A 17,860-nucleotide genomic window follows, 5' to 3' on the forward strand; every position below is an offset into this window, starting at 1 on the left:
GAAATAGAATTACAAGCGTTGAATGCAAAACAAAGTAGTGACAGGTTGTAGTTATCTTACAGAATGCGTTGAAAATCAGGGACCTGTCGCACGGTCCCGATTACCGCGCCTTCGATTTTTTACGCCGCCGATCACGATCTTCAAAAGGAATGCACGCACTACTTATTAGATGTGCATTGCAGGCTTTATTTATAGAAAGAACATTGCAATTACAGTAATTTAATCTTTTTGTTATAATCATTTTTATGTAATCATTTAATAGTCCACAAAATTATGTCCTAATCGTATTTTGCCTAACGATTAATTCGATTTTATTGGAAACAGTGTCGTTAATTTTTTTTTCTGTGATTAGGTTACTGTTTCGTTTGCTGGGAGACAAGCACTTCTCGAAAAGTGTATGGACCAGTGTTTCCCAACCTTTTTTATGCTATGCCTTTTATACATTTTTACCTTTTATACATTTTTGCCTTTTATACATTCATATTTATTTAAGAATTTGCTTTAAACTTGACATCTGGCGTTGCATTTAAATGGCCCGTAGTAGAAGGCTCACTCATATTGATTCCATTTTCGAATTGCTCTCCTAAAAAGTCAAATTACCCCTTTGTGGGGCGTGAGCTCCACGTTGGGAAACACTGGTATAGACAGTTTTCCAGCGTTGACTTCGTCAACAGAAGGAAGAGGATTGTTTATTACTAAAAAATTAAACCAATAAAATTTATTTAATATGAATCAAGTAGACCGATGAGTTTTTACAGTACTGGAGGGATTTAATTAAAAAAAATGTTTAGTTTTGTTTAGTATTATTGTGATTGTGTTTTCATCGACTAATATCATCTCATACGCTAATTTTTCGAGATTATGATGTGATGTACTACTATACATCACGTCACCATCTTCACTCGAAAAATAATAAATTGTTGCTTTTAAGTATTCAGATACTGCCAGTATCCTTAATTAAATTGTAGTTTGATTAGATAAAAGAAGATTTATTAACTAACCAAACTTACATTTTTTAATTCTTCAAGTTATTCTTAGCTGCTTATATATCCGTTGATATAAATTTCATCATGTGAAGAGAATCTTGCTTTTGATATAATATTTTTAGTTTTCTATCTACACACCGAACTAACAAAACGTTACATATTTTGTAATGTTTGTAGTAATTTTGTCCATATATTTATACTCCAAAGCCGTTTGCGCCATTTATATTTAAAAGACGTTCTTTGTACTACCGTGTAGAAATATGTAAGATTATAAAATTTGTATTGAAAACATTTTCCATCCGCAGTGAGACGAGAATAATGTTGGAAGTAACGCTTACAAAGCTTTTGACACAATTCATGCCAAAGGCCTAGCTCTATTGGCAAATTAATTTACTATGCACTTTGTAACACCAGGTATAGACGTCGCAGCTTGTGACGATAAAGTTTGCATATTAAAAGATTCATCAGATAGTTTTGAATACCTTTTTCATGTAGATAATGTATAACTGAAATGGTATTATAGTTTTTCCATTACAAGAGTAATCGATCAAAACTAAAGCGCTTATATCGGTTAGACACTCTAATACCACAAGATGGATGAAAATGCATTGTAAATAGATTCCAAACTGTCTCTTTGTTTACATTATGCCTTATATTACTTAAGTTGATTGTATATTCAATAAGAAAGATGTTAAATAATGTGATATTTTGATTAAAATATAGTTTTTAATTGGTGCGTAATGATTATAATCTCATCTAATTTTATACACCTGGTGATGAAAAATTATATTACCAATTTATCACTAATCATACCAACACTTACTAGGTACCTATTTCTACCATAGCCGGTCAGCTGACCCGACTTTATGTTTCCTACTTTTATGTATGAAATATAGTTGGTCGGAAGGATATAAAAATTAAATTTATTACAATTAACCAAATAGTATGTTGACCATTTCTACCTACCGTGTTGCAGTTTAATGTTGTGGGAATAAATAACTACTAAACATAGAACTGAAAATATTCCGGTCATATTTTCAGAATAACTCAATTACAAAAAAATAATCGTCGTCATCGTTTCAGCCCATAGACGTCCACTGCAAGAAATAGGCCTCCGCCAAAAACATATATGGAGGATATACCATAACTGCCACGTTTGGCAAGCTTTGTGAGCACTGACAATCCTATGTAATTAATGCACAAAGCGTGAGCTGTGTAAAATTGTATTCTATGTAGTATGGAATCGAACACGCTGGGTATGCTGGTTTCAGTCATTTACCGCTAAGAGAATAATATTTGTGGTAAATTTATGTAGACTATATTAATGTATATTAATTCAATACTACATCCAACGCCAAATGACGGAAATAACACCGTCAATGTCAAATTCCTCTTATATCTACGGCAGAGGATGCCTCATATTCCGTTTCTCTAAATCAATATATAAGAGACCGGCGTGATGTTTAATGCGTTTTGAATTTACCATTTCGGGGTCAGATTTGCTGTTGATTTTCCATTTGTTCATATATTTGGAGTTAGAAAAACAGTTGTTTAGTTCTTCTAATAATGATTTGTGAAGAATTTTTCATACAAACGTATATATGTTCGCGGAAATAAATAAAAGTACCATTATTTTGTAATAGTTTATGAAAAATATTGTTTACTTGTGACGTTAAATTTCAAGACAGGTGAAACAATGGAATTCTGTGTACTTTATTTTTCGCTCTAGGATGAAGGACGGGCGGACTATGAATATAATCTAGCATAGGATTGTTAGCAAAATACTTTCACCAGGTAGACTAAAACGTATTATATAGTTGCAAAAGGGTTGTACCTACATATTGAAAATTTTGTTTTTATGTACAATATATTTTATAAAAATGTTATGAAAACATGATCACGATTTAAAAAAAAAAACAACTAAAATATAGACGCAAAGGTTAAGCTTGAAGCAAAAACATAGTCTTTTTCATTTACAAGATAAGAAACAATAAGTTTTATTAATCATTTGTCTAGGTATGTTGTCTTTAGTTCTACGAGGGAACTTAAATAACCATTTAAAACGAAAAAGTTTTTTTTTTCAGAAGTTTTTTAGAACAATTAGCTACTAATCATGTTCGGAATAAGTTTTTTTCTGCATATATATTTTTAAATGTAAAAATTAATTTATATAATCTTGATCGATATATATCTAACAAAACAAACATATCCCTCTGTATGTTTGCTTTAGCTTTGTTAGTTGTTCTAACGAGCGTTTAATACGAGTTGGCGATGCAGTTGAGAGTCGCGAACCATTCGCGCTCTGTTGCTGTGTTATTTGTTGAATTTACTCGTTCATTCAATCAATGGCGATGGGAGCGGGCGTTGGTCGCACTACAATTGACGTTCTGGCCAATTCCCCTCATTGTGTCCATTCGCCGCAATTACATATGCGTACTTCCTATGCCTGACCCCTCGAACTATATGACTGCCATATGCTCTCACTCAATTTCATTTTTAATTACCGATGAGATGAGAAAGTTAATTCTTCTTAATAAGGATGTATTAACTAAAGATTATTTCTTTTCCCTGCCTCAAAGTAATCTAAGTACAACGTATTTTATTTGTATAAAATATTTCTAACTTCGGTACTGATTCATAAGGATTTTTCGAACCATGAGGCTTAGAGACATAGTATATTCATTGTATAATAGAATATAAATATCAACTAAGAACCGATTTTTATGAAATTACACCTAAAAAGAGTTAATGGAGCGTTCATTAAAAACACATATTTCAAGATATAACTTTCATAGGAACTGGGCCGGAATTTTCTTCTTCGCATGTTCAAAATCACTAAGATGGAGTTTTATGATATTTCACTCAAAAGGCAACCCGGGTAACGCAAAGTGCGCGGGGAACAGCTGATATAATATAGTTGATGAATAATCAATGATATTTTGCTCTGATGTTGCTTTCGATCGTTTGCAAAGCTTGTTATGCTTCAATTTATCTTAATACTTTTTCCTAGCAGTAAATCCTTTAATAAAATTTGCCGACCCTCATACCATGTAAGCATTATATTCCCCTACGCCATCGTAGTAGCATGGGGTCCGTGTCTCCCTACAACTCTTGGTTATATTTATGTCTCGTATGTAAGATGTTTTCTGTTGAAAAACAAACTCCTACGAAACAAAATGTTAGCCAATGTTGAATCAACTTTAGGGTCTAAGACTAATATTTGATCAATTAAGAGGTCGTTCTTTTTAGTATAGTTATTTGTTTAATTTGTATCATTCAAGAATACTAGAGTAGAACATGAGGCTCGAAAATTACGTCGTCATACTTCCTGCATTATTATTTTAGATAGATTTTAAATATTTTGATTTCAACTTCATTTTAAAAGTAGAAAATAATGTATGTGCTTTAGCAAGAACATTCTATTCATTATGATTCAAAGATGGTGTTGATAAAACTATCTAAATGATATTTATAGCAGTGTGCTAATTCAAAAAGGTTTTTTTTTAGGAATTTTCACGATAAAAATTATGTTTTCGCTAGTATTTTTTTATACAAAAAGAATATCCAATAGGTCAAAGCCAAGCTTAAATCGTGTGATAAGATAGGTAGTGACTAGCGATAGAAATTTAGTTTCACAAAATCAACCTACGTCGATTTTGTAAAATTGTCAACAGTTAAAAAAAACTTAATATATTTCATTATGTATTTATGATGTATGTATTATGTGATAATCTCTCTAATACAATGACGACAAAATTTCTTTATAAAAATTAATTTTACTTTACGTTGCTTGAAATTATTAATAATTTAGCCGATTGTATTAAAAAATACAATAAAATTTTGGCAAGTACCATCAAATACAATGCAGACTCTAAACATGCTACAATAAGAAAAATTTAACAAAAAAAACAATGATTTAGTTTTTTGTGGTGAAGATTTTAAATAAAAATTTTCAAGTAACCGAAGTTGTAGTCGTGACTATGGAGTGATGCAAGCGCATCTCACTTATAATTAGATCTAACGCGTTGCAAATGTAAACAGTAGAGGGTTCGGTGCACGAATGCTATGTTGCCCGCTACTCGACCGTAGGCTTTCACTCTGATTGTGATTTGATTGCGGTCATTTACTCTTCTGCCTAAATGCCACAGCAGAAACATCGCTTTGAGTTTCGGTACAGTACAAATACGTATCCGTCATTGTGATCATATAATATTTATCGAGAACATTATGGTAAAAATAAACAGTTCGATTAGGAAATAAACAAAAGTTCAGAATTTATTTTAAATACCGGTCTCGGAAATAATATGAATCTAATGACTCCACTATTCTAAAAAAGCGACTAGCCTGCAACTAGAAAGCTTCAGCTTTCTGCAAACAAGAAAATGGTGTTGAATGACGGTGAATGTACACCGTTTCCTACTGGTCCTTTTAGAAATTTGTGGGTAATGCCTATGTTAAGTATGTCCACTGCTGAAATGAAGATAATAGCGAGGATTTCTTCTGTTTCAGTTACACTTAAATTAAGTTATTAAAGTGTACATATTATAAATTTCTATTACATGCTTTAGTTTTAACCTTTTACTTCATATATATTTAATTCCACAGTAAGAGGGTGAGGTTTGTGAGTGGGAATCGTACTTTCGACGTCGTACAATGCTGCTGTGTAGGTAGTTACTGCACTTCATTTTGCATTGTTCTGTATAGCAGTGGTGGTTTTCGAGAGCCCTCGACATCCCTGATTGATATTCACAGTTGGTACCAGACATCTTACTAACTTTAACCCTCCGAGCCAGTATTCAACAATGTGTAAATAGGTTTGGCGGAATTTATGACAAGAGGTAACTCGATGCAAAAACCAAAAAAAATGCTTTTATATTTAGATTTTTTAGGGTTTACGATATAGTAAAACGAATAGAGTATTATGGTTACTTAAATTCGCGTGTCCGGATTTCGAAGAAAATTTAGCCGTTCGGACATTTGGCTGAATTGCCATTTTGGCCAAAAAATCGGTATCGTATCGGCCGTAATCGGCAAAGTGTTTTCGAAAGGAAATGCTGGAGAGAACGAACGTGTATATATATATATACATATATTTATTCATATATATGTACATATATGCATACATATATAAGTATAAGTACATAGGATGTACTCAATAAGCCGTAGCCTCATATAGTATGAGAAGATTTGTCCCTAAATAAAACAGATTCTAAAGATTAAGACCCTTTAGGTCTTATTATAAAAAACAAGTCAAATGACCTCGCAGCTATCTTTGTGAAACCGTTAATTTATTTTTAAACAATTTAAATTTTTTGTGTACATTGCAAGTGAATTGCTCTCGTGATTATTTAAATTTCTTTGCTGACTAATGTTGAAATAATACCTTTTCCGCTATGAATAAAACGAGCCAAAGGTCAAAGAGGGCGCGGGTTCGCATTTGCCTCAAGAAGAGTTACGACTTCTTCGTGTCTCTAATTATAGACGTCGGGCTACGTGTTGCTTTCGGTGATCGATGGAGTAACGACGTGCTATACTTTATACTTTTGTTACAAAATGCGTTTAACTTTGTTCAGGTGTGTTCTGTACAAATAGACATTAATTATATTTCTTCGACGATGTAGACCGATATTGAAGTCGTGTTTAAGTATAAGTTCACTTTGTTTATATCTGTACAACACTTTACAGATTTTTACAGAAAACTTTATTCTTTACGAAATATTTTTCAAGTATTATCTGAAATCAATCAATGATTGTAAGCGAATTTGATGCTGGTCCCATATCTAGTTAAGATGTTCCCATGCGGTATCAACCTTTCTTAATATCTGAAGTCTAGTTTTTGGTGTGGTATATATTATGGTAGCTAATATTAACTTACTAAATGTAGGTTATTAGGTTATGGGAAGAAAATACTTAACAATGTGTTATAATATGGAAACGGATTATGTTAGTATCTTTGGTCTGCCGGCGGCTTATCACATTTATTATTTATCACAACGGATATGTATAGGTAACGTGGGTTACATTTTGGTCTTTATTATAACATAGTACACTTGTTACAATAATTGTTTGTGGTTAATCGGATTAGTCCTGTTTTTAAATAATCCCTCTTATTATGTATACTGTAATTCTGTTACAAATCTATTGAATCCATTAATTGAAATAAATTAATAAAAAGTAACAGAGTTTTCAAAATGGCGAATAGTATGGTAATTGACAAAGAAAAGTTACTTTACTTACTAAAGTAAATACTTTGTATGTTTTCTGTGCTAAGAAAAGCTTAAAATATCTAGAGTTACTCTGAATAAAGTTCCAGAAAACGGGTTAAACTCCAGTAACGGTTTGATTTTATTTCATTGCAAGCTGCTCACTAAGTGTACATACGATTTTAAAGTTTTTCAAAAATTTATTTCACTTCTAGTGCTCTCTTTGCTTTGAAAATCCGTATTCAGTACATATTATTTAAATTAAATAAAAATACGTATACTTGTTTTAATATCATTGTTAAATATTTATCTACATACAATATTGAAATATGGTTGTTTCAATAGGTTTTTAACGAATTCATCACGAACAGAAACGTTTAAAATCGTGTACAAAATCGGTATATTCAGTTTTCTTCGTTTGTGGTGATAGTAGTATATATAATATCAGAAAGGCTTTTGGGCTCGAGGGAAATATCGTGAAAGATGTAACGTGATAGTCACCCTAGAGAACATTATAATTAATGCCTTATTCGACTAAGGATATATGAGATTTATTTGAATGAAACGGTAAATTGAAGACTATAATAAGATACATCTATACTAATACAAACAATAAAGCAGAATTATCGTAATAAGAAAATATGTTCCTCAATTGAGTAACTGCTTTATCAATAAATTTCTGATATGTTAAAACTGTGACCCCCTCTGCGATAATGTCTTAACGAGTCAATGGTGCTATAAATTATGATACGAGGACAATTTATATTTTATTATTGACTTATATTAAAGTAGATACCCGGAATTTATTCGTAATGTATTTTATAAAACTGTTACTTGTGTTTAAAAAGACAAATGACTGGATGCTCGACACTTAACGGATTTTGATGCGGATGTCGTGCATCAGCTATTTGTCAGATTCGTGCCCGTTGATTGCAGTATAGTTAGGATTGCGAAACTGGATGCCTAGTTTGATACGGATTGTGGTGGTCACGCTAAAATATCATCTGGAACTTGTAATGTTTCGCATCATACTTAGAATTCTTCGTAAACGCGCTTCACATAATATTTTAAATGAACGTTGTGTAAACGTAATAATATTTAAAGTGTTTTGTCGCAAAAGAGTTGCAAATTATTACGAGTATCTTATCGGTTTTATGAATATTTTTAGATAAGTATTTGTACCTAAAAATATTAACTGTTAATGTTTCAAAAACTGTTTATATTGACATATTAAAGAATTAAAATACTCTTTGTTTCTTTACAAGTTTTACTTTGAATGTGCCTTTGCAAAAAGCTAAGCAATGCAAATGCGTTAAGTAGGTAATATAGTGTTCTATAAAATGAAAGAAACTACTGTTTTTTTATTACTTGAGTTTTTAAAAGTGAGCTCAAAGAGAGACCTTAATTTTACGGAGGGAGAAAACGTGGGGAATGCTAATTAGTCCTTGGCTTTATTAATAATATATGTAGAAATAACAATACTTTACATAATTTCGTCTTGAATCAACTCTTGGTGGCCGTTATTAAGTGTAGTAGACGTTTTTTTAACGCTACGTGGTGCAAAAATAGGACAAAGTATTTAACTTTTAGCTCTTATTAAAGTTATGCCAAAAAGCAATTAATTTTGTAACTGCTCATTTGCAATGTAGACAAGAGCTTTAATTGCTCTAGAGTGTAGCCATGACTCAACTATTTGTTAAGTAGTAACGAGGAAAGTTCGTCGTCAATTATTTGCTGGTAAGGCGTTTGCTCTTAACGACAGTATCACGTCAATTTAGTGAGGACGATTGTTCGACACTCAGATATGTACTTCATCGATACTGTAAGACCGATTCATTGATACATTCTTCATAAAATATTTATTCATGTAATTTCACAATTGGGAAACTATAGGTAAGACAAAAACAAATTGAAATAAATTCGCCACACAACAAACTCCCACAGATTAAATATGAAATGTATTATGTGCACGTAAAAATAATAAAAATAACTAAAATATTACTTCTTTTTAAAACGCAATGTATTTATTCCTTAATTTTATAATTTTGTGTTAAGACAAATTTTCAGTTAAAAATAGTTAGCGTTTTAATAAGTTTATTATTATTTAATAAAACGGTACCTAGTTTTTCGCTTCATAAATACATTTTTTAAAACTAGTGCACTCCTTTTAGTTATTACGGTCGCAGGCATGTACCTTAGTTCTCATCAAAATCGTTTTGCTCGTGTCTATAGCAAGTGGCCGTGAGTGGTCGGCGTTCAAAGTGTTCTCACGGCACCATTTAGGAAGCTTTGCTTAAACTTCGTGATACTGGTAACATATACTGAACAAGTACTTCAGTGTTTCGTTACTTGTAGTTACGGAGAAAAAAATTTAATGCTAAAATGTGTTGCCATATCTTCTGTAAATAATTTTATAGTTATTGAACTATGATTCATCTTTACACAAAAGTTACATAAATGATATGCTCAACTTAAAAAACTATGAAAGTATCTATAATTTCTCGATTATAATCCCATTGAGGGCATCGTAAAGGTATTTCTGTATTTTAGTAAGTCATGTAACTAATTTTAATTACTATAATACCAGAGAATTAACTCAATAAACGCCAATAAGTAAATAATTACGGCAATAAAATATTCTTTTCATTTTGAGTTTCATGAAAGCATCGTCATTGCAGTCTCATGTGGGACGACCTCGCCAGCAGCGTAGAAAAGAAATTAAAGTAGGGTCGTTTTCAATGTTGTTTCTTGCATCTCACTACGGCATGTAGGTCGAGTGTAGGATTCCCATCCATAAAGCGTCGAACTCGGGACAAGGACTTTATAAGACGGTTACATCGAGTCTTTTAAGTGAAAAATATATTACTTCCGGCATAAGATATCATCATATTTTCAATTAAATTTCGTAAATAAAACAAAACATTGTTAATAACATAAATCTATTTTAACCTTATACAAATCATGGATTATAATAAATTATTGGAGAGGCCTATATTCGAGATTTTAACAGATTTAAGTAGAAAGGACTCCTCTTTCGGATCTCCATCCGTACACGATCGGAAGTGGCTGACATAGCCCAGCGGATTGGCAAGTTTAAGTGACAGTCAGAAGGGGCCATATAGCACGCAGAATGTTGTTGGCTTAAGTTAGTCGCTGTGGTCCTAAAGCTTTTAAATGGAATCCGTGAACAGTTATGCGCAGCGTATTACGTCCTTCCATCAAAGCGCACAGAGGTCCACAGAAGACGATGGATGCAAATCGCTTGGTGATGATGGAGACAAGTGATGAAATTCTTTGCTCGTCGATGTTGTTCAGACGAAACATAAAATAAAGTTCAATATTACATTTGTCCGTGGCTAAGGACAATGGCCTAACGCATGGCGGTCCTAATAAAAGGCCCGTAAAATAAAAATACGAGCTCACGCATAGAATCGTGTTTAATCGTCGACTCTAGCGATGGCACGGTGCATCCTACGTTGAGAGCGAGATAGGAGCAAACGCATACTGCAGTGGCTGACGTAGCTTTTGATATCATAATTAAATCGGGAACGAGGGGTCGAGGCGTAGTAATTGTTTATCTTACGGCTATAAATGGTTTTTATAATTTAAAGGTCGAAATAATTGCTTTTATATCATTTATCACTTGCCTTAGTTTCTTTTATATATAGTTTTTATCTTTATTTTACAATATAATTAAAAGTCAATAGTAATCAAAAGTCATAAAAAATTAAGAATTTGCTTTCGAACGAATCCCAATTATTTTCGACCTAATTGATACGGTTTTAGAAACTTTCGCTTTTTTATTATTGTATTTGACTATTGTGATCCTAAAAAAAGCTGTCCGATTTTGTTTTGGATTCTCAGATCAGGGCACGTTTGGAATTCTCTTTGAGCCAGTCGAAGGATACCATTTCGCGTGAGCTCAGATTCTATAGTTTCTATCAAATGGGCCTTTTTGTATTCTCCTCACGACGTACACGAGTGATCACTGTAATTGATACTACGTGGATATTAATGAACATAAATAAATGAATAAATGACCGTCATCAATTTCATTTGGTTAATAGAATATTCTCCTTGTCCTAAATCTATATATGAAAAGTTTTTCACAGGTGGTTCACAATATAACCTTGAATGAGTAAAGAAGTAATAATGTTTCGGGAAGTTTTGATGATTGATCGGCAATACAGGGTGATTGGTTATTGATGTATAAACTCGAGATGAATGTATAGCTCCAGTTGTTGTTTTCGAAAATTCGTTCGCTTTTTGTTATTATATTATCATGACGATATTTATTAATTTCAAAATCTAAATTTTTTGTATGGGGTGTACTATATATTAAACGACAGCAAATAAGCTATACATTTACCCCTATAAAGTTTTTACACGTATTACCAATCATCCTGTATATTGTTCGTCAGGAAGGTATGGTCATAATTTGAATATACGATATGGAATCAATCATTTACAGTTCGAAAAATTTGATAGCTTTCGAAAACGAAGTAAATACCTCGATGGTTAGTAACATCTAAGGATGCGTTTACATAAAGGCAAAACGCTAGTCTACATCTGTTTTTTTTTGTAAAAGGCGGACGCGTACTGTTGTTCACAAGGTTGTTTTAAATACCATACGTCTTTTTCCGTTTTCGTACTTATTTCTTTTCAATCTGAGTTTGAAAAATAGAAGACGTGAAACTAAATATGGATACAGTAGCCTATGACAATAAATATATATGATAGAAATTTTAAAACGAACATGAATTACTCAAAATACTGCCACTGACGACTGGACATTGACGATTTTTCGGTTTAATAATTGCAATATGTTTTAAAACTAGGCATGTGTAAACGCATGTTTAAATTTATCAAGTATTCTGGATGCCCTTTACAATCATCAAAGAACACTTAAATCTGTCCGATAAATGTGTTTACAGTGTAGGCGGTATAAAGAACGCAAGTCCACTCCTTGGACAAGCATTGTATAACATGTCATACATGAACTTCAGAATTGTATCAACACATAATAGTTTTAATATTTCTTAGAAATATCGCAACGTTAATTAAAACATCGCATTTTATATTCTATCATGTACACTATTACTATATTGTATTAAAATTTTAATAGAAATCCGACCATAGCTAGTTATTGTAGCTGGACATAAAAATGAAACAGAAAAGACGGTTTTTAATTAATTCATTAGCTCATGGATCTTACAAAATATAGGTATATTTTAATTAAAACTTTAATTAAAAATTGTTAACGTGAAAATAACAAAGATAAGAAAAATTCTTTTTGTTTGAAAATGAGATGTGTTATAATATAACTTTTTAAAATTTTTATCAAAAAGTTTACCAAAAATTACTTAAAACTGGACATTTTGTAACTTCATTGTTAATGTATGGAAAACATAACACATTCTAATAATCGTACGATAGACGGACGTGAAAATACTTATACTTTTCTTTATAAAATATAACATATTTCCTGTTATAGATGAATGGGAAATTAATATCTGAAGTAAATACATCGCAGAGGAAATAATAAAAGAATGAGAAGCGTAGGCACCACTTACGTACTTTGGTTTTATGTTTCTGAAGTTTCAAGAATTTTAATTTTTTGTCATGATAACCTAGCGGAATCATTTTACTCGTAGGATATTCAACGCTTGACATACACAGGTTAAATTAAAATTTTCAATAAGACCGGTTGGAAGCGATCTGCATCCAGCGTCTATTAATGACAGTAACAACTTCGTCTGTTCACTTTTGAGATTAGACGTCCTTTGCTGTTCTTGTCGGCTCCTGATCTCCACTCTAGAAACTTTAGTCCCCAAGCGGCCATCTGTCCTGCGTGCAATGTGGGCCATTCCCTCTTCAACTCGCTAATTCGCTGGGGTTATGTTGGTTACTTTCGTTCGTCTTAAAAAAATATGAGATCTATTTCTGATTCGAGCTCCCTAAATCCCGAGCCTCCGAGGATAAGTCACTCACAGGCGAAAATTCAAAATAGACCTAACGAATTTCTGATTGAAAATAAATTCGATTTCTTATATTAGTCGTTAACAACTTGACAACAATAACGTAACGGTTTTAGGAAAATGCAATAAAACCTAGTGCACAATATAAATAATAATGGCTAACATCATCAAATAGTATTTTCAAAAAAGTCTGCTTAATATTTAGATATAAAGTGGACATAAAATGTTTTAATTAAATAAATTGTAATTTAACGTAAGTCAGTGAAGTGTTTAATGATTACTAAACGAATCATAGATTATTCTGAAAAACGAATAATAAATTACAACTAAAATATATTGCATTTGGGAAATGTTCGTATTAAAGAATGGAGTTTATTTAAATTATAAAACATTCATAAATAATGCCCTAATTTAAAGCAAGTTCGCGCAAAAACGGGCGGATGCACGTGCGGAATAATCTCGGCGGCCTTTTATTATATATTGCACACCAACTCGACAATTCCGAACTGGCCAATGCAAAATCAACCTCTACCCATAAATATTAACGATTATTATCATTTGAATAATGTCTACTTCATCTTGAGTGGTACATTCAGACATGCGCGCAAAGTTATAAACGTACAGATTTAGTACAACAGTATTTGCTACGCTATTTGATTTTTCGTTACATTATAATTAATATTAAAGTCTAAAGATTGAATTTTTCTGTTGTTTAACTGTAACCTTTTGGTTATTACCAAAATATTTGATTAAAAACAAGAATTAAAAAGACAAGATTTATAGTTTGTTTAGTAGCGTAATCCCATAGTGTTTATGCATTTTTAAAGATATATTCATAATTATATTTAGTTAATAAATATAACTTGAAATGTCTTTCGATGTTCAGTTCTTCGTTAATAACAACTACATTGCTCAGATTCTATTTGTTATTTATCTATATAATATAATTCAACCCATATAATAAAAAAGCTTGAAATTTAGTACTAGCAATATTCATTTCGCAACGCAGGACATATAATTTTACCGAATTTTACTAAAATTTATCCGCGACTAATTAAATATAACTGAAACTAATTGAGTATACAATCTTCTCTTTAATTACTTATTGCATTTATATTTAACAGCATGTAAAATTGTAAGATAAACATTTAATATTGTTTTAAAGAGAATTAACATTTCAATTAATTTGAAATAACAATAAAACTCCGAGTAAAGTTCACGTTATCCATCAAAAAATAGTCCAGTATTAAAGCGGCGGATATCTGTTGTTCTCTATGGGCTCTCCCTTTTAATGCTTTGTCGAAATATTTACGCCCCATATTGAACGTGAAATTCCAAACAAAAGACAGCCCGGCGCATATGCGCGCAGCCCGTCGCCACACGTGCGCTCTCTAGGACCTCGTTCACAGATTAGAGGAAGAATTGAACAAACGGCATGGTCACGGCCACTTTTTTGCTCTTTTGTACTTACCATTTAACGTTGTTTATTATAATAGTGATATCTTTCTCCTATTTTAACGCAGCAAACTGACGCATTGAATTTCGTTTGTATATTTTTTTGTAGACGTATCATACGTTTTTATTGTTTGTGTATAAGTATTGTAAATTATATTTACTTAACATTAAATATTGTTAATATAAATATATAACAGCTTTTGTATTATTCGCTATGAAATTTTAACGCGAAATAAGTAATGGAATGATGTTTATAATAATGACGTAATGATAGCTTTTTATTCCTAGGTTTAACGTCACAGACATTTTACGTCTCTAAGCTCAAAGTGACTTATGGCAAAAGCTCCATCCAATGACTTCACTTTACTATTTTTATGTCCTCGACTGTCCTTTGGATACAAGACTGCCTTTTTTCTCCATTTTTCTTCTTTAGTTCGATACATAAAACGTGTCCATCTTCTTTTAACTTTGACGATACGTGTTAGGTTATCTGTTAGTTATGTTTTCTAACCCCTGACTTTAACTTAAAGTTTTATCCGTCGGATACTCCTCTCCGTGGCTCTTTAATATCGTGCAAGTTAGTCTGTGTGCTGTTTTATCAAAGCCCAAGTTTCAGAGACATATGTTGATGTTTATATGTCAAATATAAATATGTATCCAACAGCTTATTTGTAGCAAATTCATTAGTAATATTTAGGTTGAATATGTTGCTACCGTTAAGCTTTGATTGGCAAAACTATATGGCTTATAAATATTAAACATTTAATTATTTAGTGTACAATCGAAGACTGTTTAGTTTGTACACTGTAAACTTCGATTGGCTATGCTTGTCCCGTTGTTGCTTTGTAGATAATATGTCAAGTTTTTGAAATAGCTGTATCAATTTGTATGAAATTTCACAAAAAGGAAACTACGGGTTCCGAGATATGTGGTGACAGGCCTTCCGGGAAGAATAGTGGTGGGAACCGTCAAAGAGCCTATTTTTAGCGTGATGTCGTAATATGCAAACAATAATATGCCGCCATTTTCAAGAACGCTAGCTAGTGAAATTATAAGGTTAACTTGCTATTAGATATTGCGCCCAATATACATAACAAATTTTCAGTTCTAAATTCAAATAGTCTATAAGAATAACATTATTTAAACAAGTTTAAACAATATTTTGTTGTATAACTTTTCCGCCGGACTGTACTAAAACAGTATTCTTTCAACTTTTGTATATGAAACAAAATGTTCATTAAAAATTATTGCAGTTAGTGTCGACAATTGTTAAAAAATCTAATGAGGCTTTTTATTGGTGTATAAGTTAGTTTGTGTATTATAAATATTTTTATAAGGTAAAAGGTATAAATAGATGTAATTAAAATCTAAAAAGAAAGTAATTATTAAATATTCTACACAAAATAGTGTTAAAATTCAATCATTATCAGATTGTCTTTTGGTTTCTGATTTTAAATTATGAAAACAGTCGCAGGTAAGTAGTACATTTTCTGATTTAAACACTGTTCGGCATGTTCTATATAGATGAATAGAAAAGTATTCATTTTGTTATAAAATTCATTATTGTTTTGATGTTTTGGCTTTCAGTAAGTGTTGAACAGTCTATTGTATATAACAATGAATTGAGGATATTTTGAATACTCAATAATACTCAATGGACTTTAAATGAAGGCGATTGAGAATTTAGTTTGAATACATTGTTAACTGATTATTGTCTATAAGAAATTCTACACAATACGATCCGATAAATCCTGGCAGATATTATTTTATTCTACCACAAAAATGTAGAATCCTTTAACTCTATTCTTCTGTTTTGTAGGCAAATTAGATGTATATATTACTTTGCCAAATCTATAGCCTGCCAGACCTTGCAGTAGCTTTCCATTCTTTCATTTTTTAATTATTTTACCTTTATTAGTTGTATTCAGTGAAAAAAAAAATGTTAATTGTATTCAAGTAACTATATGTGTAAAATGTACATAAACTTTAAAATAAATTATGTAATAATTTATTACGATTGCCCCATATCCGTTAGATCATCATCATTATTATTTTGCCAGATATATTATTATACCTTCCCCAGATACAATAGGACCGGTAAGAATCGACCTGCATTCAGCATGTTCCGACGACTTTAAAAGAACCAACCAAGGCCGTCTGTCCGCTCTGTAAGGGAACGCTCTATGCTGCGCTTGTCAGTCCGTCATCTCAACTCCCTTAAAGACCTGTTGTTTTGGCCATCTATTCTGGGCATTATGTGGCCTGCACACTGTCACTTCTTACTAATTAACTTACTAATTTAATGGGTTATGCCAGTTGCTTACATTCGTCCACGAATTTCAACCGTAGTAATAATATAATAATCGTTTTTAAATTTTATCTTCAGATTTGATGAGTTTCCTAGTCGCCATGGTTATCCCCTACTACTGTCTCTTATTATTAAAGAAACGATGTATCTTTTATATGTACAAAAATGGAGCCTTTTACAGTCATGTTGCTATAATTAAATATTTTAGATCAATGTGTTGTGTTAATCGATTATTTTGTTTATTATTTTTCAATGAGGACGCCATAACTAATGGAAGTAAGGTACATATCAATGTTTTTATTCTTAAGGGAATTTTAAAATGTAAATATAATTCATTATTTTAATAGAAATTCAACATAGGCTTTATGATTGAAATTTAAATTGCTATTGTGTCGAAAATACGCCGGAATAAATTTGAATATGTAACAAGAGGTTTAGTCAATACAATACAATATTATTGCGTTCACCTATACTAGGATAGAAAAAAATTAGAAAATAGTGTAAACGAAAAAGTGGTCCAAAGCCAAAATAAAAAAATGAATAAGTAAATCGTCAATACAGGAGAACCTTATAAAGCGGACTAAGAGTAGAAAAGAGAAATTCCTAAATATACATCAATATCGCCATTTAGCCATAGACTAAAAGAAAAGAACTGATTGGAATCTGCCTGCTTCCAGTGTCTTTTGATGAAATTAACGAGGTAGTCTGTCCACCTTGTGCGTTGACATCTTACGCTGCGCTTCCTGGTTAATTATCACTACTCCAGAACTTTGAAGAGGTCATCAATTCTGCGCGCTATGCGGCCTGCCTGCTGACAGTTCAGCGGTAACTTTAGTAGGATACATAATTATTAGTATACATGGAACAATCAATAGGAACATAAACACAAACCGAAAACAGAAGCAATAATATTTAATAGAGTAAGTTCTT

The 17,860-nt window shown here is 31.8% G+C and overlaps 1 protein-coding gene across 2 annotated transcripts in view; it reads left to right on the forward strand.

The window, feature by feature from the left end:
* CadN (Cadherin-N) overlaps nt 1-17,860 on the forward strand; it is a 340,773-nt gene that overhangs the window by 1,729 nt on the left and 321,184 nt on the right. The window lies entirely within an intron of this gene.

This window comes from Battus philenor, unplaced genomic scaffold, assembly GCF_028537555.1.
Source record: "Battus philenor isolate CCGP_79_NKW_IND1 unplaced genomic scaffold, ilBatPhil1.0.hap1 SCAF_2, whole genome shotgun sequence".
Lineage (NCBI taxonomy): Eukaryota > Metazoa > Arthropoda > Insecta > Lepidoptera > Papilionidae > Battus > Battus philenor.